Source organism: Convolutriloba macropyga, chromosome 2 (assembly GCF_964194025.1).
Source record: "Convolutriloba macropyga chromosome 2, txConMacr16.3, whole genome shotgun sequence".
Taxonomy (NCBI): Eukaryota; Metazoa; Xenacoelomorpha; order Acoela; family Convolutidae; genus Convolutriloba; species Convolutriloba macropyga.
In genome coordinates, this window is record NC_134469.1 from 22,343,652 (window position 1) to 22,367,149 (window position 23,498).

The window sequence follows — 23,498 nt, forward strand, 5'->3', positions numbered from 1 at the left end:
CAATTAGCCTGCATTCTTGTACATGGAAACACATTTATATCCTGCTAATTTAGATATTGCGTTGTTTTCAAAATTTGATGTGGAAAACGGGACGGGAATATGGTGCTAGCGAGAGACAATAGCAGCATTGGTACTAGTTGTATGTATGAACAAATAAACATCCTCATAGAAATAGCTGCTACTTGCTAGCTTAGCGACTGGTGGTACGGTACACTTGCTAAATTGTGTCATCTTTTCTTTATTAAAAAGATACTATTCAAAAGCTGAATTACTTTCATCAGCCTGGGGAATGGTTAATCATTTTAATCACTTCTTTCTTTCGCACTTGTCGACGACTTGAAAAACAAATGAACTAACAGCCTACAGTTGATAATTATGCCTATTTGAATGCTTGGTGGTTCAGGGGCACCTCAATTCTTTGGCACAGACATTCCCCAGTTTTGGAATAATTTGAATTTGAATGTTTATTTAACAAGAATTATCACTCAATGTATATTAAATGTATGTCTTTTCAGATGCTTAGATGTACCATGTAGCTGCTTTTTTATAGAAGTTGACTTGCCCCCTGCAAACTCGTGGGAAAGGAAATTTGTTTATCTTAGATTCAACAATAGTTGTCCATATTCTTCCATTCCGTGTATTATTTATTATCCGTGCCCCCTTTCATTTTGTACCCATCCTTCGCTCACCTCATTCAAATATTAGAGATATTTACTCTCGCTTCATTGTTACTTCCTTCTTTTGCAAGTGAAAGAAAGCACCCAAGCTAAAAGGAACTCGTTGTCAGGCGCAATGGGTAAGTTTTGTTGCTACAGCAACAGTTTTCATTCATCTGACTTGATTTGGTTTTAATGTCGCTTAGTAGAACGTTGCGTCAACCCGGAGTCAAAAGTGCCTAATATAAATGTTCTGGTGTTCAAATGTTAGAAATATTTAAATGCATTGCGCTATTATTGTTCTAGCACTGCAATTTTAATTGAGATAAGAAATTTTACCAGCTGGACTTTATTCGGTGAATAAATATTGGTCTGGTAATTTTTGCTGATTGACAAGTGTACTCAGTGGAAAGATTGAATCGAATTTATGGACTTCGTTGTCCCCAAAAGGCTCTACGCACGCCGAATCTGTGCATATTTTTCCATACTTTAGATTACACGGCGAATAGGCACGTACATTTGACTTAGTTTCCGACGTTCACTCTGCGTAGGACATCAAAGAACTGTCACATTTAATTAATAGATGCACAGACTCAATATCATAGGAAGACACATCGTCAAAAAACAAGAAACTTCTTTGGAAACAAACTGTAGAAAATTTGTACAATCAACTCAGATTTCCACAATCCCATGCGAGCATCATATTTACATTTTAAAAATCAAACTTGATTTGTGTTGCACGCTGCCTTTTAACGGGTCGAAGATAAATCTCAAACAGGAGTGTTGGTAACGTGTTTTTTTAAAAATTGATCTTGGTTGGAGTGTATCTGAAACAGGAAATCAAGCACGTGGAAACAGCAGAGAACAAAGTGGAGTTTCTGTTCTTCACGCAAATCAGACAAGACTTTAAGAGGCTTTTTTAGATATCCCATTATTTGCCGATTGCCTATCAGTTTTTGGAACATGATGTTTGTTATTCCTCCAACATGTTTTCAAAATGGGGGAGTATATTTGCGAGGTCGACTTTTTTTTCTTAAGTCAAAATTTTTTTCTTTTACTTTTTGTCGCGCCCCTATTTCGTGCCTCATAGTTACGTGACGGTCTTCCTTAAATATTCATATGAAGTGCTATGAGTAAGTTCTTATTCAGATAGTTTCAAGGCCATATCTAGCCCGTATTTTCCATTCAGGACTGTTATCTCTAATTTGTTTATGTTTATCAAAAGCAACCGCAGATTGACAGATTGCTGATAAGCATATTACGTATCCAAGAGCCTGAATGTTTACCTTTTAAGTTTGGTGAAGATAAATTAATCTAATTGGCAAAAAGTTATGAGAAGTTATGTACTTGGTGAAATAATTATGCTGATAAAGTATGTGCTAATGCGGAAATTGTATGTGTACTCAACTAACATCATGAAACATACAAAAGCCGGAAATTGCCTAACTTGAAATTCGGTAAAACAAAGGAAACTTGAGGTACAACTCTGCGGAATCTACGAAGACCAGAACACCGGAGAACCAGGCTGATAATCATTTGATAGCAAAACTTGATAAAAATCTTGAAACTTCTTATTCTGCCTTCGAAAATCTGTTATATTTTGGACCAAATAATTGAAGATTGAACTGGAAAATCTTTATTAAAATGAGGTTATAATAGACACTGACAGAACTTGAACAGAGCAGTGAAAAGCTATTGTAATACAAGACCACTAGTGGATATATCACGCATTCGAACTGCTCAGTAAAAGGCTATTACTAGCTAATTGTATTAAAATTATATCCGCTAAAATTGCACTATAAACACCCATAATAAGTCCTTGTAAAATGGCGATAATCCTATTTTATTATTCCGAATAATTACCTCTAAAACATCGCGATTACAGCTCTAAAAGTTAGCGTGTAGCTTTTCCGTTTACGTTGAAAAGGTGGAGCTTTCCAAATAATTGGAAACGGAAAAGCAACAGAAGTGGGAGAGTTTGATAATTAAAATATAATTTTCTTGCGATAAAAATGTTAATACATTGTAATAATGATTAGGCTGTTATCATAATTTTATTTCAGTTCGGTGTTTTGAATTTTTTTTTAAATAGTCAGATTTTTTAATTTAATATTGAGTTTTTTGAGCTATTTAGCGAATTTTTAAGCAATTTTAGCAATTGTTGTCATTTTATGTTTTATCTCTCATTGGGAATTAAATTGACTGCATGTTCTCAAAATTTTTGTAGCTGGCTGAAATTTACCTTTTCTAATGTATAAAACAGTGTTCTTGTGGAGACAAATGACGCAAAAATAAAAAATTTTTAACTGCGCAAATATCTTGCAGTTTTTCATTGTTTTAAAATAGAACAGTTTGTGAGCCTTCAAGGCTCGTCTACTGTAAAACTATTGCAAACGCCTATTTTAAGCGAGCAAATTTTCTGTTTTCATTGTGTAGAAAAAGATTTTTTGTTGTTAGGTGTACTGGTATAATTAATAGCCTCCCTCATCATCTCAGCAGTCCATTATTGCGCTTTTGTTTTGTTTTACTTCGTCGAGCAAAAATTTGTTCGCTCTACCTCATTTAGCCGCTTTTTCGACTTTTTGCGTGAAACTTTTTAGACTTCTCTGGGCTAGTTTTATTCTTTGCCCATTCTGTTCAAAGTGCTTTTAAACAGCATTTACGCAGTGATGTAAAATAAGCAGTCATTATCATAAAGTGGAATCAAAAATAGAAACTGAGATAAACCCATAACGCCGAATTTAAGATACCCGCTATTTGAAGTTTGTTCTTATAAGTCTTAGTGACATATCTAATGTTTCTGGCTGTTGATACTAGCCCCTCTATCTTTTCATTAAGTAACAGGAGTGTGTCCAATAACAAAATGATTTCAGAATAGTTCTTACTTTAAAGAAGTTATGCATCAATGAGTTTCCCATTTTTTCCTGTTCTTTCTATCGCGGTTATGCAAATCAATGACGGCTAGTTTCCGACAATCTCTCTGTATGTTATAAAGAATGAATTTTTTCTTGTAATTTCTTTAAAACTATTTTTTCGTTTTTTGACTCAATTTTTAAAGTTCTGTTATCACTTTAGTAGGTACCAGTTATTTGAAAAAGTTTTTTTTTATGACAAGAGGACTTTTTGAGTCGATGTTCGAATTTTTCCGCCGATGTTTTTCTAATTCGTGTGACCTTTCGAGCGTGTTTATTGTTTACTTCTCGTGATTTCTGACTAACCTAACTCGTTGCTACTGAAAAGATTTTAAATCCAGTCACTCAATTAATTATACAATATTTTTAATACGTTCATGAACAAAAGATCAAGTTCAAATAAAAGCTTACGAATCTAATGGCAGCTATTTCAGGTAAAATTTGGACTATGTTGTAATTTTTTTAATATATGATTTTCTGCGTTATAAGAAGTATTAAAGTTTAAACAGGAAAAAAGCTTTCCAAATTTTCCACGTTCTCTTGGCTGTTATTTTTATTTGTCTAATGTTTTTTTGCTGGTAGTTGAACAGTTTCCCGATGTTTCGAAACAGAAAAATGTTATATAATGTGGAAATTAAATAAAACGTAAACAGAAGCAAACAAATTTTAGAAAATTGTTTCCTTTTAACTCTGAAACTAATATTTGCAAAATTTTTGCCTGAAATTGAATCCAAATCAACAACTGCGATACCCCTGATGCACACAAAAACCATAGGAAACAACTTTTCTGGAGAATGAGGAAAAGACTTAACGATTCGTGCATCTTTCTGCTGATTTCTCTGGCGTCCTGGTTTTGTGTATATTAGGTCCATTGTTATGTAAATTAGTCGATTCAACAGAGGCAGTTTTTGAAAATTACGTTTTCGGGTTAAATAGAAAGATAGAAGTTTTATAAGTTTTTGTCAATTTCTGCGGACAGATACGCTGACCCACATCCTACGGTTAATGTATAAATTGAATCAATTAGAAGTTTAAATAAAGGATTCTGTGCTTTGGTGCTTTGGAAAAAAGCGAAACGTTGCTTTCTCTTTTCTGTTGATTTTTCCTGACGCTTCAAAGAATTTCCGATTTGGGCTCTCAACTGGCTCTTACAGTTCACTGCTAATTTGACTTCAGTAATATTGTAAATCTTTCATTACTATTTTTGTTTTCATTAAGAAATAAATAACTGGAATCGGGAAATTTTCGAAAAAGGGAAAAAGGAACTGTAATTTTCTTGTAAATTTCTATAAATTCTCTGGCCAGAAGTGAATTTCAGTTATTTCTAAATCAGGTGTCGAAAAACTTGATTACAATTTGAAGCGAACTAAAAAGAGATTTTCGTTTCAAGGTTTACTTTACAAATAGAAAAAGCATTTTTTTAATATATTTTTTTGTTGGAAAAAATGAAGTATTTGTATATCAGTTAACTCAAGATTGTAATCTGCGTTATGGTGATTTCATGTTTCAATGAAATTTGGATCAATTGAAGAAAGTATGTTCAAAAGTCAACCAAGCGTCTTACCTTCTCCAATTGATCCAAATTTCATCGAGACATAAATCACAATACAGCAGATGAAACAATCTTGAGTTAACTAATATACAAATACGTCATTTTTACTAGAAAAAGAAATTAAAAAATGTTTTTTCGATTTGTAACGTAAAGAAAATCCTTTTTAGTTCGCTTCAAATTGTAACATTCAAGTTTGTGCGACAGCTGATTTTTAATTAACTGAAATTCAGTGCTGGCCAGAAAGTAGATTTCACATATTCTACTCTTCTCAATTGGCTCTTTTTTCAACTGTAAGTCTCTAAAAATCGGTTATTCGTTGCAGTTTTTACCAGATGAACAGTTTTTTTCATCTGGTGAAACTATAGTAGCATGAGGTTTCTGAAATATTCGTTTTTGCAAAATAAGAAAGCCGTACGCAAGGTTTCTACGGAAAAAAGTGCTTGAATTAAAGCTTCAAAAAATTGACAGTCAATACATTTGACAGCCAATAAAAGGAAGCTTTTGATAAACTTGACGTATGTTGGAACATTTTGTGATACACGCAGTCTCGGGAGAGTCGTTTTACTTGCTTAAAGTAAAGCAAAGCTGCATTAAGTTTTAAAGAGTAGTTTCTCGATTGTTTTTTAGGGCAAGCTTTCTTTTTGAAACAGGATTGTTCAACTCTAGTAATGTTTTTGAACATGTCTTGAACTGTAAGAAATTTTTGACGTTATTTTACTCGATTAGATACTTATTTACTAATTCGATTTTCGGGTTTTTGTGCTCGTTTTTTTCTGTTTTGTCAATGTTTAGAACTTTGATAAAACAGAATTTTGTAATTTGTTGAATTTTTGAACTTTTTGAGAATTATAGGTAAAATTTTTGATATGCTGACAATTTTTTTTTACTTTTCCGAAAGTTAATTACGATAGTTAGTGGCGAGAAATTGTTTGAGTTAATTATGATTTTTTTTCACGGTCTGCAGTTTGGCGTAATTTTACATTTGTTCCAAGTGTATCGGGTTCTTGCTTGTGTTTTTCGTGGGAAATTCAAGTTGTTAAATTTTGGTTCTGACCTGCCATTGTTTCATGTGCATTGCCTGTACCGTTGTCAAGGCAAAATCCTATCTTTAAGTCAATTATCTGCAGTCAAATGAGCTGTTGTTTCAATTGGGTCTCCATGTGACTGATTTTATGTGCTTTATTTTTCGTCGCTTTTTTTCTAGAAATTTTATGGAGATCATTAATGGATACAAGCGTTTTCTCCACTGTCTATGAAAACTGTATAGTGACTAATTCGACTAATCGTTCTGTATATCACTTTTAATAGCTTATATACGGGTAACTACAAGCACAGACAAACTCGATCCCTTGATGGCATTTTTCTATTTTTCTTTCCCATTAATGTCAATGGGACCAAATAACAATCATGAGCGCATTTTACGGATTATTTCTGAGGTTTAATGGATCAGAGATCAACGAGGTGCCTTTTGACAGCGTTTTTAACAGGTTTCTCCTGAAGCGAATGTAAAAGTTAACAGCTAGATTTTCATTACCAGGTAAGAGGCAATCTGATTCATCAAAGAATCTGGTAAATTGCTAAAGTATATTTTAGTTCATTTTGAGAATTTTTTTGATAGACAATTAGCCTCTTAATTAGTTTTTCTTGATTAGTTACGTACTGCGCCGACCTCTAAACCAATTATAACGTTATTTATACGTACATTTGATCTCTATCTAACGTTAACTATTTAATCAATTTTTTGTGAATGTATTTTTTGGTAATTTATTTTAGCCATTGAGTGAATAGTTCTTTGACCTGCATGCATGTACTACTTTCAAAAGAAGAATTTAACTTTTCTCGTCAAATCAATGTTCTAATGTAATGTTTCTCAGATCATTAGTGAATACATGATAGTGCACTGTATGCATTTCACATTGCATTTTAAGAATGAGTAAAGAATGCGCGCTTATGATGCTAAAGATACGGGGGCAAAACTTACAGGAAGCTGGGATATTTTTGATTTGCTCTGTTCATCTTTTTCAAAGGAGGTAAATAGTCTTTTTTTTATCAGCTGATTTTTCGTGATTATTTTGGTTCCAAGTCTCCCAGTAACTGGCGTTCAGGATCTTTTATGTCCATTGATCTTTTGCTGAAACAAAGAAGGATGTTATCATTGAAACGCCCAAAAAGAAGTGAATCGATTGCTTACCAGATTTTCAGATTTATAATCGTGCTTTAAATTGAGGCTTAATGTTTCCAAAATTTTTCACGTGTCGCTCGTCAAATACGTTATATGCGAAATATGCGACTAGACAAGGAGGCTCTCTTCTGTGATTTTGCGCAGCTAGTTCCGACCTTTCACTTACACGCATAATCAGAGGGTAGATATTGCCTTCATCAAGTAAGTAGAAATAAAATTAATAAATAAAAACTTCTCTATAATCTGTTTATGTTTGTTTTTTAATAATAGCCAGAAATTTAACAAACTACAATCGACAATGTGCTAGCAAAACGAAGAAATTAAACTCTTCAAAAATCAACCGTTGTTACAGCAACTTAAATCAGGAGCTGAGTTTTGGCCCTGTCAAGCAATTAATATGGCGTTGCATGAAAACTTGAAGCGGCCTTTACAAATAGCTTTGCAAGGTCCTGTTACAACTGAAAGAGAAAGAGATCATTTCTCTTTGCAAATTTACGTTCCGAACTGATCGAAATCAAACACTTGTCCAGCAACATTCTCATTCCATTTAAACTTAATTCCTTTAAATAACGCACGCAAATTGTTAAAAAGGCATGAAATGAAAATGAAACAAAAGAGCAACATATGCGCAAAAATGTCAAAAAGATCTAAAGTAGAAGTCATTTTAGTCAGCACTTGCATATTGAAACCATCAAAAATCAGAAGAAATGCGATCTACGCATCTTCAATCCCTTTGCCAGCTGCAGGAAATCGCCAATGAATTTGATGCAGAAACAGCAATAAATTTGGTCAACATCAGAAAGTGAAAATTTTTGTTTCTTTCGCGCAAAAGCCGTCTTAGTCAGACGAATTAACAGATGCGCACTGATATCTTAAAGAAAAAAGCATGTTTTATTAGAAAAGAAATATCGTGGCATATTAATTGTACTGAATGAAATCGCATCAAAAGCGAAGAATGTTGTAAAACTTCATTGCTGAAAGTCCGGAAAACTGAGCTACATATTGCAGCTTTAAAGCAGCTATAACTATTGATTGGTTGATGAATATCAAGAAATTTTTTTGCAAAGCTTGAAATTATTTTGAAAAACAAAAACAGAAAAATGGCACGACAAATTAACATTTTTCGAAAGTTGTTTATCTTTTTTTCAATAACTGTAGTTTGAAATCGCTTACTTTTTGGAATTTTTTGCATGTAAACAGACTTCTTTACAAGGCTTCAGTTAACTATAAAAAGCAAAAATGTGGGGCAAACTGACAAGCTTTTGTTTGAAAATATTTTGGAACAATTTGTTTCAATTCGTTATTAATTGTTAACTTATTTTTGTTGTAATAATTAAAGATTGAACTGGATAAATCTTTATAAATTACTAGGTTAAATCAGGCTTCCTAAGAACATAATTGCAAACGATTAAAACTCTGGAATACAAGGCAAACTAGTGGATTTATCGCACATCCGAACCGCTCAATAAAAGGCTATCACTAGCTAAATTTATTCAAAATATATCTGCTAAAAATCGCACTGTGAAACATCTAAATAACTCCTTGTAAAATGCTGATTATTCAAGTTAATTACCTCCAATATTAACCTCAGAAAACACCATGAGGAAAACGCTAAAAATCAGTGCGTAACAATACAGATCAGGTAACTCAAGCACCTGAACTCACGTCAACTCAATTGAGTTTTAAAGTCTATCCCGTTTCATAATGAATTTTCGGCCAAAATGTTTAAAATAACCCAGAAAAAGAAGATTGAGTAAAATATCTATTAATTTGGATTAATGGAGAACCTGTAGTCGTTACACAGCTGCTACTTCTGGAAACCAAAATTTTCTTAAAATTTTGAATAAACCAAAATATCATTAATTTCGTTGATTTTCCTGGATAAATTTTCAAAGAAGTGTCTGCTGAAAATATTCTACGATTTTATTGCTGCCGAATGATAAGACTTACATCTTCATCCAATCGGCGTTTCCGGGGGTTCAGGAATTGCTGTCATATAGTTTCAGCCATCAATACACGAGGTCGGAACAAATATATACTTAATAACTGTTAGATACGATGCGATAGCTTTAACACCAGTCCCTAGAAAATTGAGTCAGTATGGTGCTCATCTGCTAACGAAGTAATTAAGATTGAGCATAAAACTGGCGATAAAAACCTGACTTTATTTTTCCAGCCTGACAGCATATTATCTATTTGATATTTTCATATTCAACAGAAAAAAAGCTCCATCTTATGGAATAGGCTTTATTAGTTTTTTAATTTCATAAAGTTTAAAGTGTTTTCCAAAAAGCACTATGATATTTTAAACATTAGTTTACGATCTAATTTTTGTTTACTGAACACTGAATCGGTTTTGAAAAAAAACCTAAATTCCGTCTAATTTCAGTTACTTTTCAGTTACTTCTAATATAAATTATTTGTTCTCGAACTTTTCGCTATTTAACAGAGACTACTTGTAAATCTTTGTTTATCTTTTTTTGAATAGCTGTAGTTTGAAATCGCTTACTTTTGGGAATTTTTTGCATCTAAACAGACTTCTTTACAAGGCTTCAGTTAACTATAAAAAACAAAAATGTGGGGCAAACTGGCAAGCTTTTGTTTGAAAATATTTTCCAACAATTTGTTTCAAACAAACAAATTGTTTGAAAATATTTTTTGTGTAACGTCAGTACTTCTGATTTGTAGTAGTTTGGAAGCGCTTTTTGTTAGGAATTCCGTGTCATAGAACATTTTTGATCGCTCTACCATTTAATAGGCATAGTTGGAAAACAGCGAAAAAGTTGTGTTAGAACTGTTGCACGATCAGATTTTTCACTAAGAATTGCCCCATTGGTAAGGTTGCCCCAAATTGCCCCCCTAGATTGATACATGTCACGCCCCTATTTCGTCCCTCACAGTTACGTGATGATATTCCTTAAAATATCCATAAATAATTGCTATAATATTCATTTAGTTTCAAGGCCATATATAGCCAGTATTTCCATCTAGGCCTGTAACCCCTAATTTGTTCATGTTTATTAAAAACAACCGCAGATTGACAGTTTATTGATAAATATATCGAGTGCCTAAAAGCCTCAATATTTACTTTTTTGAGTTTCTTGAAGATAAATTCGCATAATTAGTAAATAACTTCATGAGAGATTATGTTCTTGGTGAAGTTATTATTCTTACAAAGTAGGTGCTAATACGGAACTTGTAGATCAGTAAATATTTGCGAAGGACCAATACAACTCAAGGTACAGCCCTGCGGAACTTACGATCACCAGAACACCGGAGAACCAGCCTGACAATCAGTTGATTAACATCTTTTCTTTAAAAACCTTGATAGAACTAGAAAACTTCTCGTTATTAATTGTTAACTTATTTTTGCTGTAATAATTAAAGATTGAACTGGATAAATCTTTATAAATTACTAAGTTAAATCAGGCTTCCTAAGAGCATAATTGCAAACGATTAAAACTCTGGAATACAAGGCAAACTAGTGGATTTATCGCACATCCGAAACGCTCAATAAAAGGCTATCACTAGCTAAATTTATTCAAAATATATCTGCTAAAAATCGCACTCTGAAACATCTAAATAAGTCCTTGTAAAATGCTGATTATTCAAGTTAATTACCTCCAATATTAACCTCAGAAAACACCATGAGGAAAACGCTAAAAATCAGTGCGTAACAATACAGATCAGGTAACTCAAGCACCTGAACTCACGTCAACTCAATTGAGTTTTAAAGTCTATCCCGTTTCATAATGAATTTTAGGCCCAAATGTTTAAAATAACCCAGAAAAAGAAGATTGAGTAAAATATCTATTAATTTGGATTAATGGAGAACCTGTAGTCGTTACACAGCTGCTACTTCTGAAAACCAAAATGTTCTTGAAATTTTGAATAAACCAAAATATCATTAAGTGTCTGCTGAAAATATTTACGCTTTTATTGCTGCCGAATGATAAGACTTACATCTTCATCCAATCGGCGTTTCCGGGGGTTCAAGAATTGCTGTCATATAGTTCCAGCCATCAATACACGAGGTCGGAACAAATATATACTTAATAACTGTTAGATACGATGAGATAGCTTTAACACCAGTCCCTAGAAAATTGAGTCAGTATGGTGCTCATCTGCTAACGAAGTAATTAAGATTGAACATAAAACTGGCGATAAAAACCTGACTTTATTTTTCCAGCCTGACAGCATATTATCCATTTGATGTTTTCATATTCAACAGAAAAACAAAGCTCCATCTAATGGAATAGGCTGTATGAGTTTTTTAATTTCATAAAGTTAAAAGTGTTTTCCAGAATGCACTATGATATTTTAAACATTAAGTTTTCGATCTAATTATTGTTTACTGAACACTGAATCGATTTGAGAAAAAAACCTAAATTCCGTCTAATTTCAGTTACTTTTCAGTTACTTCTAATATCATTTATTTGTTGACAGAGCTGCCATAACGGACAAAAACAACACAGGGTATTTGCAAACGAGGATATTGTGAGTAAATGAATTTGTAAATTTAATTTTGGTGCTTTATTTATGTCAATTTATAAAACAAATTCTCCCCGCTACCAATAATTGTCGCGCTTCCCCCAATTTTGTTGAACATATTGAAGGAAATAACATCAACTACACTCAAAATAGTAATAAAACACAAGCTCAGATAGTAACCGCTTTCTCCTCTTCAGTTTATAAGTCCATTGTAATTCATGTGCTAGATAAAGATGATAAACATGTTGCAATTTATTGGACAGCAAAAAGTTTAAATCAAAAAGTTCGCAAATTTGGCCTTATTCGTAACAAACTTCAATCTGATAGAGATATTAACCTTGACAACATCATTACTGATTATCAGATAACATCAGAATAAGCTAAATTACTGAAACCATCACTTAAATATTAACTAAAAGAGGGCAAAACTTACATTTAAACAGAATAATAAAACAATTATATTTAATTCCCTCACCCAGCTCCGAAGGTTAATGAATCAAACAGTGACTTCGGTCTTCATGCTGTTGCCTATTTGAGTGCAGCTTCCACAAGGCCTGTGCGGTCGTGGTCCCCACGAATTTTCCTAGACTAAGGGGCACTCTTTAATGGTGAGACTTCGTCGGCCCATACGGCTTCAACGATATAAGTAGATCACAATCTGAATGCAATAGCATTCTGTATGGAATTTCAAGCAACGCAGCAGCAACTTAACTTTAATTTTGACACAGCTGCATCATAACTTCTTACACTTTATGCAGACATTAAAAGTTATCGCGCAACCTTATATTCTTTTCGAATTAATGTTATAAATGCTATTCCTACTTTGCTTGATAAACGCCTTCCAGTCTCTTTAGTACCTCGCAAATCTTCGATAAAGATCCTTGATGCAGTCCATGATAGCCAAAAGAACGCCCCAGATCGTCTTAAATTGGCAATTCCCATGACTGACATACTTTCGTATTACGATGCAAAACTCGTACAAGAGATTTCAACAGTAGAAGACGGACTTTTACTGACATTAAGGACTCAGTTGATGCCTTACAATGGGTGATTGAGGAAGAATACTTTGAAGGATTGAAGGACAGATGGAAACAACAGTACTGACGAGATCCCAGTACGACAACTGCCTTGGATCGCCACGATACCGAATCTGTCACGAGACAATGGAAACCCACCTTGGATTCTCCTCGTGCCTAGCAACCCTCAAGTTTCATCATGCCATTACAGCATTGAGAGTATGTGACACAGAGAAGGTTGTGTTACCTAACCCAGAACGAGCACAGATTTTTGGATACGGAATTTGGCTCCTCACATCAGCTTCAAGTGATTTTACCCTTAGCGAGATTGGTATTGACGAAAACGGCCGACACACCAATGTTCCTCATAAAGGTTGTAACGTCTGTTTAATCATATTAAAATGTGGACATACAATGTTCAGTGACCACATTAAAATTCGAGCTGATTTACAAAGTTGTCAGTATCTTCCAGCGAAGAGAATCAATGTAAAATTACCAGACCCACTAGAACATTTAATTGACTCAGTTCCAAACACAAACGAGCTACCAAAATACGAAACAAGCACTGATGCCAACCTTGATTTACTGAAAAAAGTCAAAACAGAATTCATTTATTCCAATCGAAAGTTATCAACAGAATCACTAGATGATCTAGCAAAGCGCATTACCATTGAAATGATGTCATTTAAGCAAGCACTACTTGACAAACTTGAAGCATACGTTCCGATCAAACTTTCTCTTTCGCTAACAATTATTGTCTTTATTGGAAACCTAGCCCTGCATATTCTCTTCATGTACTGATACCATAAAGTAGCTTTTGTACGACGAATGGTACCAAATTTCATGAAGCTTAACGGAACCAATGTACCGCTTAACCCAGTAGTTTCAGTACCAAAACATCTGAAAGCAGATGTCGTTACAAATCTAGCCAAACAACTCAAGCAACCGCCAACAGTCATCTCTCCAGAAGAACTTGGAACCCTTAAACGACAACGACGAAACTCAATGCCAGCAACTTCAACAATGTCACTAAATACACTTGATCGATTCAACACAGAAGACGAACTGGACAACCAAGCGCAATCCCAAGAGGAGAGTATGCTTTAAATTCTTAAAAGTCTTATATAGTTTGACAAGTATTATCCTTTTAATAGTTTAAGTATCCTTTCACTTATTAAGTTCTCCTCCGAAGTGCCTATATTCAAAACTAGTGCTTAAGGTCATGATAATAACCAGTGCTTATAATACCATCTTCAATCCCTTTGCCAACTGCAGGAAATCGCAAATTTGGTCAACATCAGAAAGTGAAAATTTTTGTTTCTTTCGCGCAAAAGCCGTCTTAGTCAGACGAATTAACAGATGATAAGTTTGAAGATAAATTCGCATAATTAGTAAATAACTTCATGAGAGATTATGTTCTTGGTGAAGTAATTATTCTTATAAAGTAGGTGCTAATACGGAACTTGTAGAACAGTAAATATTTGCGAAGGACCAATACAACTCAAGGTACAGCCCTGCGGAACTTACGATCACCAGAACACCGGAGAACCAGCCTGACAATCAGTTGATTAACACCTTTGAAAACCTTGATAGAACTAGAAAACTTCTCGTTATTAATTGTTAACTTATTTTTGCTGTAATAATTAAAGATTGAACTGGATAAATCTTTATAAACTACTAAGTTAAATCAGGCTTCCTAAGAGCATAATTGCAAACGATTAAAACTCTGGAATACAAGGCAAACTAGTGGATTTATCGCACATCCGAAACGCTCAATAAAAGGCTATCACTAGCTAAATTTATTCAAAATATATCTGCTAAAAATCGCACTGTGAAACATCTAAATAAGTCCTTGTAAAATGCTGATTATTCAAGTTAATTACCTCCAATATTAACCTCAGAAAACACCATGAGGAAAACGCTAAAAATCAGTGCGTAACAATACAGATCAGGTAACTCAAGCACCTGAACTCACGTCAACTCAATTGAGTTTTAAAGTCTATCCCGTTTCATAATGAATTTTCGGCCAAAATGTTTAAAATAACCCAGAAAAAGAAGATTGGGTAAAATATCTATTAATTTGGATTAATGGAGAACCTGTAGTCGTTACACAGCTGCTACTTCTGGAAACCAAAATTTTCTTAAAATTTTGAATAAACCAAAATATCATTAATTTCGTTGATTTTCCTGGATAAATTTTCAAAGAAGTGTCTGCTGAAAATATTCTACGATTTTATTGCTGCCGAATGATAAGACTTACATCTTCATCCAATCGGCGTTTCCGGGGGTTCAGGAATTGCTGTCATATAGTTCCAGCCATCAATACACGAGGTCGGAACAAATATATGCTTAATATTTGTTAGATACGATGCGATAGCTTTAACACCAGTCCCTAGAAAATTGAGTCAGTATGGTGCTCATCTGCTAACGAAGTAATTAAGATTGAGCATAAAACTGGCGATAAAAACCTGACTTTATTTTTCCAGCCTGACAGCATATTATCTATTTGATATTTTCATATTCAACAGAAAAAAAAGCTCCATCTTATGGAATAGGCTTTATTAGTTTTTTAATTTCATAAAGTTTAAAGTGTTTTCCAAAAAGCACTATGATATTTTAAACATTAGTTTACGATCTAATTTTTGTTTACTGAACACTGAATCGGTTTTGAAAAAAAACCTAAATTCCGTCTAATTTCAGTTACTTTTCAGTTACTTCTAATATAAATTATTTGTTCTCGAACTTTTCGCTATTTAACAGAGACTACTTGTAAATCTTTGTTTATCTTTTTTAGAATAGCTGTAGTTTGAAATCGCTTACTTTTGGGAATTTTTTGCATCTAAACAGACTTCTTTACAAGGCTTCAGTTAACTATAAAAAACAAAAATGTGGGCCAAACTGACAAGCTTTTGTTTGAAAATATTTTCCAACAATTTGTTTCAAACAAACAAATTGTTTGAAAATATTTTTTTGTGTAACGTCAGTACTTCTGATTTGTAGTAGTTTGGAAGCGCTTTTTGTTAGGAATTCCGTGTCAAAGAACATTTTTGATCGCTCTACCATTTAATAGGCATAGTTGGAAAACAGCGAAAAAGTTGTGTTAGAATTGTTGCACGATCAGATTTTTCACTAAGAATTGCCCCATTGGTAAGGTTGCCCCAAATTGCCCCCCTAGATTGATACATGTCACGCCCCTATTTCGTCCCTCATAGTTACGTGATGATATTCCTTAAAATATCCATAAATAATTGCTATAATATTCATTTAGTTTCAAGGCCATATATAGCCAGTATTTCCATCTAGGCCTGTAACCCCTAATTTGTTCATGTTTATTAAAAACAACCGCAGATTGACAGTTTATTGATAAATATATCAAGTGCCTAAAAGCCTCAATATTTACTTTTTTGAATTTCTTGAAGATGAATTCGCATAATTAGTAAATAACTTCATGAGAGATTATGTTCTTGGTGAAGTAATTATTCTTATAAAGTAGGTGCTAATACGGAACTTGTAGAACAGTAAATATTTGCGAAGGACCAATACAACTCAAGGTACAGCCCTGCGGAACTTACGATCACCGGAACACCGGAGAACCAGCCTGACAATCAGTTGATTAACATCTTTGAAAACCTTGATAGAACTAGAAATTTTCTCGTTATTAATTGTTAACTTATTTTTGCTGTAATAATTAAAGATTGAACTGGATAAATCTTTATAAACTACTAAGTTAAATCAGGCTTCCTAAGAGCATAATTGCAAACGATTAAAACTCTGAAATACAAGGCAAACTAGTGGATTTATCGCACATCCGAACCGCTCAATAAAAGGCTATCACTAGCTAAATTTATTCAAAATATATCTGCTAAAAATCGCACTGTGAAACATCTAAATAAGTCCTTGTAAAATGCTGATTATTCAAGTTAATTACCTCCAATATTAACCTCAGAAAACACCTTGAGGAAAGCGCTAAAAATCAGTGCGTAACAATACAGATCAGGTAACTCAAGCACCTGAACTCACGTCAACTCAATTGAGTTTTAAAGTCTATCCCGTTTCATAATGAATTTTAGGCCCAAATGTTTAAAATAACCCAGAAAAAGAAGATTGAGTAAAATATCTATTAATTTGGATTAATGGAGAACCTGTAGTCGTTACACAGCTGCTACTTCTGGAAACCAAAATTTTCTTAAAATTTTGAATAAACCAAAATATTAATTTCGTTGATTTTCCTGGATAAATTTTCAACGAAGTGTCTGCTGAAAATATTTACGCTTTTATTGCTGCCGAATGATAAGACTTACATCTTCATCCAATCGGCGTTTCCGGGGGTTCAGGAATTGCTGTCATATAGTTCCAGCCATCAATACACGAGGTCGGAACAAATATATGCTTAATATTTGTTAGATACGATGCGATAGCTTTAACACCAGTCCCTAGAAAATTGAGTCAGTATGGTGCTCATCTGCTAACGAAGTAATTAAGATTGAGCATAAAACTGGCGATAAAAACCTGACTTTATTTTTCCAGCCTGACAGCATATTATCTATTTGATATTTTCATATTCAACAGAAAAAAAAGCTCCATCTAATGGAATAGGCTTTATTAGTTTTTTAATTTCATAAAGTTTAAAGTGTTTTCCAAAAAGCACTATGATATTTTAAACATTAGTTTACGATCTAATTTTTGTTTACTGAACACTGAATCGGTTTTGAAAAAAAAACCTAAATTCCGTCTAATTTCAGTTACTTTTCAGTTACTTCTAATATAAATTATTTGTTCTCGAACTTTTCGCTATTTAACAGAGACTACTTGTAAATCTTTGTTTATCTTTTTTTGAATAGCTGTAGTTTGAAATCGCTTACTTTTGGGAATTTTTTGCATCTAAACAGACTTCTTTACAAGGCTTCAGTTAACTATAAAAAACAAAAATGTGGGCCAAACTGACAAGCTTTTGTTTGAAAATATTTTCCAACAATTTGTTTCAAACAAACAAATTGTTTGAAAATATTTTTTTGTGTAACGTCAGTACTTCTGATTTGTAGTAGTTTGGAAGCGCTTTTTGTTAGGAATTCCGTGTCATAGAGCATTTTTGATCGCTCTACCATTTAATAGGCATAGTTGGAAAACAGCGAAAAAGTTGTGTTAGAATTGTTGCACGATCAGATTTTTCACTAAGAATTGCCCCATTGGTAAGGTTGCCCCAAATTGCCCCCCCTAGATTGATACATGTCACGCCCCTATTTCGTCCCTCATAGTTACGTGATGATATTCCTTAAAATATCCATAAATAATTGCTATAATATTCATTTAGTTTCAAGGCCATATATAGCCAGTATTTCCATCTAGGCCTGTAACCCCTAATTTGTTCATGTTTATTAAAAACAACCGCAGATTGACAGTTTATTGATAAATATATCAAGTGCCTAAAAGCCTCAATATTTACTTTTTTGAGTTTCTTGAAGATAAATTCGCATAATTAGTAAATAACTTCATGAGAGATTATGTTCTTGGTGAACTAATTATTCTTATAAAGTAGGTGCTAATACGGAACTTGTAGAACAGTAAATATTTGCGAAGGACCAATACAACTCAAGGTACAGCCCTGCGGAACTTACGATCACCAGAACACCGGAGAACCAGCCTGACAATCAGTTGATTAACATCTTTGAAAACCTTGATAGAACTAGAAAACTTCTCGTTATTAATTGTTAACTTATTTTTGCTGTAATAATTAAAGATTGAACTGGATAAATCTTTATAAACTACTAAGTTAAATCAGGCTTCCTAAGAGCATAATTGCAAACGATTAAAACTCTGAAATACAAGGCAAACTAGTGGATTTATCGCACATCCGAACCGCTCAATAAAAGGCTATCACTAGCTAAATTTATTCAAAATATATCTGCTAAAAATCGCACTGTGAAACATCTAAATAAGTCCTTGTAAAATGCTGATTATTCAAGTTAATTACCTCCAATATTAACCTCAGAAAACACCTTGAGGAAAACGCTAAAAATCAGTGCGTAACAATACAGATCAGGTAACTCAAGCACCTGAACTCACGTCAACTCAGTTGAGTTTTAAAGTCTATCCCGTTTCATAATGAATTTTAGGCCCAAATGTTTAAAATAACCCAGAAAAAGAAGATTGAGTAAAATATCTATTAATTTGGATTAATGGAGAACCTGTAGTCGTTACACAGCTGCTACTTCTGGAAACCAAAATTTTCTTAAAATTTTGAATAAACCAAAATATCATTAATTTCGTTGATTTTCCTGGATAAATTTTCAACGAAGTGTCTGCTGAAAATATTTACGCTTTTATTGCTGCCGAATGATAAGACTTACATCTTCATCCAATCGGCGTTTCCGGGGGTTCAAGAATTGCTGTCATATAGTTCCAGCCATCAATACACGAGGTCGGAACAAATATATACTTAATAACTGTTAGATACGATGAGATAGCTTCAACACCAGTCCCTAGAAAATTGAGTCAGTATGGTGCTCATCTGCTAACGAAGTAATTAAGATTGAACATAAAACTGGCGATAAAAACCTGACTTTATTTTTCCAGCCTGACAGCATATTATCCATTTGATGTTTTCATATTCAACAGAAAAACAAAGCTCCATCTAATGGAATAGGCTGTATGAGTTTTTTAATTTCATAAAGTTAAAAGTGTTTTCCAGAATGCACTATGATATTTTAAACATTAAGTTTTCGATCTAATTTTTGTTTTCTGAACAGTGAATTGATTTGAGAAAAAAACGTGTTTATCACGTGTTTATACATCACCATATTATCTATTTGACAAACTTTGGAACTTCGTGTCAAATCACATAATGTCATTAGGTGTAAAGAAACAAGAAAAACACATTGTTTGTGGGGATTTTAATAAAGATATTTTGAAAAATAATAGAAACAGTTCAAATTTAATTGTTGTCATACTTTGGAGTAAACTTAATTAGTTCGATTTTAGTAAACACGTGAACCATTTCTTTCACAGACAGCAACTGATCTGTTTTTTTTTTCAAAAGAAACTACTGGAAATTTTTGCGTTCTTGAAAGTGCCGTATCCGATCATTATTGCGTATTTTTCTTCATTAATAAGTTATAAGTAGACAACACAGAGGAACATTTTTTAATGTCAATATAACTTCAGAATGTCATTAAAGAGGAAGTCCGAAAAAACAAAATTTATGATGTATTCCTCAAGTTGAGGAAAATTAATTAAAATATTGAAAGCAAAGAGTTCATTGATAATTAGAATGGCCATAAAAAGTAATCTTTGATTCGAAAACATTTGTACAAACTATAGAAAAAAATACAAACCAAACAAAAAAATTGGGTTACTCTTAAGATTAGAAATTTGGCCGCAAAAACCACGGAATAGTGCTTTCCAATATAAGACAAATAAAGCTGCCGAGTTAAAAAAAAGAAATACAGGAAAATATTCGATGAAGTTAAAGCTGCATGCAAATTAGCTAAGTTAAAGCTAAACAAATTTTTATGAACGAATGGTACAGAGGTACAAAGTGAAACTAACAATAATTTTTTTTGCAAGCTTTTCAAAAATTTTAAAGATGGACCACCGTCTCAAACTATTTCAATTCAGTCGATGTGAACTAAATGGCAGTTTTCGTAAGCTTGGTCAAGTGATGCCATAGCAGCAGCACTGACAAAACGTTACATATCTGAAGCATGTTTAGAATTTTATTGTCCTTTCAGACACTGAATTTATGAAACAATGAAAGGTCTGAATAACCAACGATCTGCTGATAGGTTTGAAATCGGTAATGTTATGCTGAAAACCGAAAATTCTGCAATCTGTGAGACATTATGTAACGTTTTCAAGAAATGTTTTTATCTCAAGTATTTTCCTGAAATACTAAAAACGTCTAAGGTGACAACTTGTCATAAGATTGGTTGCCAAGCGAACCCAATCAATTACAGATCAATATCCCTCTGCTGTTACTTGGCAGCGTTTGAAAATTACTTTTCGAGCGCGTTATATGGTTTTTAATCAAATATGAAGTTATAAGTCCTTATTTATCAGTATGCTTTCAGAAGTAGAAATTATGCAATATAATATACCCAATAATGAATAATGTTGTATATTTTTTTAACCTCAGTAAAGCCTTTGATACTGTTGAACGTGAGACATTACTGAAAATAGAATTCGCGGTCCCTCTTTCCGTCTATTGAAATCATACTTAAATGAAAGAAAGCAGTTTTGCATAGGAAATATTTAATCAATGCCATAAAATGCGCTGTTCAAGGGTCAGTGCTGTGACCATTGTATTTTTTTATTAGTAGCCACAAAGCGGTAGCTGAGGTTGTTATTGGGCCTCTCTCGGTTTTTTGTAGTTGTCAAGATTTTGGTTACGACCATGTGACGTCACAACCACTTCAAATCTGTTGTTTTGTTAATTCGTTCATGCAATTCAATCGAAGTGCGTTAGTGAAGTCATTTCTGACTCTTAATGGAGCTACCTTTTTGTTCATTCGCTTGAATAAGTTTTCGGTCACACGTCGCTCGCAAAATTGACTTCCTCACTCTAAAATTGACTTGTCTTTTTTTAATTCAAAGAGATAAGGTCAAGTGAAATTTTATAACTCGAAATGGATATTTGAGAGCAGCTAATAGAGACAGATATAACTAATACAGATTTTTAATCAAAATATAACATCTCAGCTTATAGTGAAAAGAGTGATTTTTTGGTCTGTCTGTTTTACTGTTTCTTTTCGAAACTGCAGATCTACAAGGCTATTGTGGATATTTTCTGGAAATCTGTCAGCTATGTTTTATATTAATGATTTTCCGCTTGTATGCAAAAAGAGCAATACAACCCTATTTGCTGATGATACCTCAATCTACGGCTCAGAAAGAAGGACACCAAAAACCTGAACAAGATCTAAAAATCTTCGACTGGATGTAGGAAAACCAGCTGAATATTAATCATGAAACAAAATTTTGGAAATCAACTCAAAGAGAGCCAAGGCGTCTTTAGAACTTCAGAATTTTTCAGTAATCAATACTGAAACGATGAATTATTTGGGTGTTTCGCTAGACCAAAAACTTTTGCCGATCATATAGAAGAAACAAAGAAGTTGAAACGTGTAACAATTTTTTTTTTACAGTTAAGAAATTTTCCTGTCGAAAAACTCTTCTACAAAACGTATTTTCAACCAAATCTACAATTTATAGTCTTAGTGTATGGCACTGCGAATGTATCTGCATTTTTAATAATCTTAAGAATTATTTTTTGGCTTCCAAAAATTGAAAGCGTTTCGAAGTTCGAAGAAGAGCTGAAAATTTTAAACGCACGTCACCTCTACGAACTAATTAAGGTGCTTTCCAGGACTCTTAGACAAGACTCAGCACACTTTGTTGAATTTTGCCATTAATAGGTTCCAATTAGAAAGTGGAGAGGCTAGAAAGACAGCTTAAGGGTTTAGTGAAATCGACAACGAACTATAAGAAATTTTTGGTAATGCGAGTGCGTAAGATATTTAATGCTTGCGAAAAACTGGACATCAAAATAACCCTATCCCTAGGGATAGCTACTTAAAAGGATACCAATTCCTTTTAAAACAATTATGGTAGGTGTTAGTAAATCTCCAGGTTATTCTTCATTTTGTTCGATATGCTTGAAAACTTATTGTGTGACGGAAAACTTATTCAAGCGAATGAACAAAAAGGTAGCTCCATTAAGAGTCAGAAATGACGTCACTAACGCACTTCAATTGAATTGCATGAACGAATTAACAAAACAACAGATTTGAAGTGGTTGTGACGTCACATGGTCGTAACCAAAATCTTGACAACTACAAAAAACCGAGAGAGGCCCAATAACAACCCCAGCTATCGCTTTGTGGCTACTAATGAAAAAAAAACAATGGTTAGCTGTCTAAGGCTATATTCAAATACAAATCTGAAGATATCATTCCAGAAACACTTTGTCGAGATGTTGCTTTAATACCGAATTTGAGCTTTGTTTGCGTTAACTATGAAATCTGGAAGTTGTTCGACATTCTGTAGCATTTTGCTAGAAAATGTTTCCAGAAATAGGAACTGATGAATATTAAATAGATCAGGGTAGAGTCTTTCTTGCAATCTGATCTATCATTAGCTGTAAACGGTCAAAATTTTATTTCTTTTGCTTGAAAAATATGTTGTACATGTTTTGTAAAGACTGCGCTTACAATAACGTAATAATTGTTTTTCAGGACTCGTATTAACTGAGTCATATTCTATTCGGAAAATTTCATGGCTTGGATTTTTTTCGACGTGAAAAGGAGTATTGGTTTTCTTCAGGGTTCTTTTTACCGAATGTACTATTCTTCATACGGCTGTGACCTAAAAGCCAAAGATTAGAATTTCCGTCTGAACTAATTTTTTGTTAGCAAGAGAAGTTTTTCGATCACGTGCTTCGATCATTGAATGACTTTTCGACTTTGAACAGTGTTTTTGACAGAATGGCGCATATAGATAATCATCTTCAGCAGTTTTTTGTCCGATTGGCCCAGTTTTTTTTATAGTTTAGTTTTTTGTAGAAATAATTTTTATTAGAAGCTGTATTAATATGTGAACCTCTGCTCTGAAATTGATATCAGTGTCTTTGTGAGTCTACTAATGCGTTTCAAGTTCTAGATGAGAAAATATGGCTCAATTTATATTCATTTTTGA

General features: G+C 33.4%; 1 protein-coding gene across 1 annotated transcript in view; it reads left to right on the forward strand.

The window, feature by feature from the left end:
- The first annotated feature begins 381 nt into the window (after window positions 1-381).
- LOC142358128 (uncharacterized) overlaps window positions 382-23,498 on the forward strand; it is a 91,616-nt gene continuing 68,499 nt past the window's right edge. Inside the window, 1 exon segment of the mRNA XM_075409593.1 lies at window positions 382-796. The gene's annotated coding sequence lies outside the window, so the exon portion shown is untranslated.